At 47.6% G+C, this 3,307-nt stretch overlaps 1 non-coding gene across 1 annotated transcript; it reads right to left on the reverse strand.

The window, feature by feature from the left end:
- Positions 1–2,837: 2,837 nt before the first annotated feature.
- TRNAV-AAC (transfer RNA valine (anticodon AAC)) lies at positions 2,838–2,910 on the reverse strand. Its single transcript has one exon. It is a non-coding gene; the product is annotated as a tRNA-Val (tRNA).
- Between the last annotated feature and the right edge of the window lie 397 nt (positions 2,911–3,307).

Here is a 3,307-nt window from a genome sequence, read left to right on the forward strand (position 1 = left end):
TATACAGAAAAGATCTTCATGACACAGATAACCAGGATGGTGTGATCACTCACGTAGAGCCAGACATCTTGGAGTGCGAAGTCAACATAGGGACTTAGGAAGCATCACTGCAAACAAAGCTAGTGGAGGTGGTAGAATTCCAGCTGAGCTATTTCAAATCCTAAAAGATGACGCTGTTTAATTGCTGCACTCAAATTTGCCAGCAAATTTGGAAAACTCAGCAGTGGCCACAGGACTGGAAAAGGTCAGTTTTCATTCCAAGCCCAAAGAAAGGCAGTGCCAAAGAACGTTCAAACCACTGCACATTTGCACTAATTTCTCATGCTAGCAGTGTAAAGCTCAAAATTCTCCAAGCCAGGCTTCAACAGTATGTGAACCGAGAACTTCCAGATGTTCAAGCTGCATTTAGAAAAGGCAGAGGAACCAGAGATCAAATTGCCAACATCTTTTGGATCATACAAAAAGCAAGAGAATTCCAGAAAAACATCTATTTCTGCTTCATTGACTACACTCAAGGCTCTGATGGCGTGGATCACAACAAACTGTGGAAGATTCTTCAAGAGATGGGAATACCAGACCTCCTTACCTGTCTCCAGACAAACCTGTATGGAGCCCAAGAAGCAACAGTTAGAACCAGACATGGATCAATGGACTGGTTCAAAAATGGAAAGGAGTACGTCAAGACTGTATATTGTCACCATGCTTATTTAACTTGTATGCAGAATACATCATGCGAAATGCCAGGCTGGATGAAGCACAAGCGGGAATCAAGACTGCAGGGAGAAAGATCAAGAACCTCAGACATGCAGATGACACCACCCTTTGGCAAAAAGCAAAGAGGAACCAAAGAGCCTCTTGATGAAGGTGAAAGAGGAGAATGAAAAAGCTGGTTTATCACTCAGCATTCAAAAAACTAAGAGCATGACATCCGGTCCCATCACTTCATGGCAAATAGATGGGGAAGCAATGGAAATAGGGACAGACTTTATTTCCAGGGCTCCAAAATCACTGCAGATGGTGACTGCAGGCATGAAATTAAAAGACACTTGCTCCCTGGAAGAAAAGCTATGACCAACCTAGACAGCGTATTAAAAAGCAGAGACATTACTTGCCAACAAGGGTCCATATAGTCAATGCTACAGTGTTTCCAATAGTCATGTATGGATGTGAGAGCTGAACCATAAAGAAGGTTGAGCATGGAAGATTTGATGCGTTTGAACTGTGGTGTTGGAGAAGACTCTTGAGAGTGCCTTGGGATTCAAGGAGATCAAACCAGTCAATCCTAAAGGAAATCAGTCCTGAATACTCACTGGAAGGACTGATGCTGAAGCTGAAGCTCCGGTACTTTGGCCACCTGATGAGAAGAGCTGACTCATTGGGAAAGACCTTGCTGCTGAGAAAGATTGAAGGCAGGAGGAGAAGAGGGTGACAGAGGATGAGATGTTGGATGGCATCACCGACTCAATGGACACGAGTTTGAGCAAGCTCCGGGAGTTGGTGATGGACAGGGAAGCCTTCCGTGCTGCAGTCCATGGGGTCGCAAAACGTCCGAGAGGACTGAGTGACTGAACAGCACAACAGATGTTTCTGCTAGTTAATAAAATTATCTTTTATCCCTCACGATCTGTCTGAGCCTCTTCACAGGCTTCCTGGGAGGTCTCATTGTCTCATCCATGCTTTTGCCTGCTCTCCGCTCCTTTTCACGTTTCCTCGTTGGACGTGATCTCTCCAGCTGCAGCCACGTGCACCTCGTCTACTAAACCGATGTCCAGAAGCGCAAATGGTCGGATGAAGGCGGAGCAAACCAGGAGCCATCAGCTTCCTTCGGGCGCCCCTTGGATCAAGCTCCGGACGTCTCCTGGCCGCTGGCATCTGCGGCGGAGTTGGAGCAACGCGCGGCGGGGACACTTCGGGGACCTTCTGCCCTCGGAATCGCACGGCTTCAGGAACCGCGGGAATGAACACGCTGAGTGGACTCCATCTCTCAGGTTGTCCGAGGCTCGGAGGGGGAGACGCTATTCTGAGAGACACAGGTGGCTCCGGCTAGCTCCTTAAGCATGCTTGCTTTCTGTCGGAGTAAGCTCTCCTCGTGTCTCTGTGGTGCAATCTGTTACGGAGTTCGGCTGTTAACCGAAAAGTTCCTGGCTCGAGCCCACCCAGGGAGGCATCTCACTCTTAGAGTGTAAATGATATACGATTGTTTCTAATCTCTGCATCCTCTCCTGAGCTCCAGTACTACATTACTCTGTGTGTTGTATACACACGCGCGCGCGCACACACACACACACACACACACACACACACACACACACAGGAGGACCTATGTCCGGGATCTCGGGGGAAAGCAGGTCACCGGGAATCCTGGAATTCACGAAACAGTAGGCTCATCATCTACCCTGTAAATTCATTTTACTAATGAAGTTTCTTCCACTGTTTGTAGTAGTCTCTATTTAACCTTTCCCATATGCTTTTCCAATTAATTTGGTTCTATTCTTTTCCTCCATTTTCCATCCACTGGATCATAGAAGAAGCCAGAGAATTCCAGAAAGACATCTGATTCTGATTCATGAACTACTCTAAAGCCTTTGACTGTGTGGATCACAACAAACTGTGGAAAATTCTTCAAGAGATGGGAAAAACAGACCACCTTTACCTGCTTCCTGAAAAACCTGTATGCAGGTCAAGGAGAGATGAAACCAGTCAGTCCTAAAGGAAATGAACCCTGAATATTCCTTGGGAGGACTGATGGTGAAGCTGAAGCGCCAAGTCTCACTCCCTGCGGCGGGCCTCCAGTTTCGTTTAAAATACGAATCTAAAAGTTTGTGGAGAAGTGCCGCTGTTTCCGCCCGGTTTCGAACCGGGGACCTTTCGCGTGTTAGGCGAACGTGATAACCACTACACTACGGAAACCACATGGCTACTACCGCCTAGTGACATGCTCAAGAAATGCATGTTTGGACACAGGTGGCCTTCAAATTTTCAAAGGAAGAAGCCTCTGGAAGCCCAAGTGATCCCTCAAGTAAGGATCTGGGGTTCCTGAAAGGCCCTGACTTAGGGTTCCTCACCTCTCCCAGAGCGAGGTCCCTGTGGGTACCCAGGCAGTTAGACCTCAGGATGCCCCAGAATCTGCTCTCCACTCCCCCAACTCTTCTCCCAGGCCAAAATTTCAGGCTCCTCTGTGAACTGCAGCTGGTCAGTTACTCCTTCCATTAGCGAGGTCCAGAGGCTTTCAGGACCTTGATAGTTGAAAAGCAAACATCAGAGCGATGCAAACCTTTGGGATTTGTCTTCCAAAAAAAGGAGTTGG

The sequence above is a fragment of the Bos mutus genome, unplaced genomic scaffold, assembly GCF_027580195.1.
Source record: "Bos mutus isolate GX-2022 unplaced genomic scaffold, NWIPB_WYAK_1.1 CTG259, whole genome shotgun sequence".
Lineage (NCBI taxonomy): Eukaryota > Metazoa > Chordata > Mammalia > Artiodactyla > Bovidae > Bos > Bos mutus.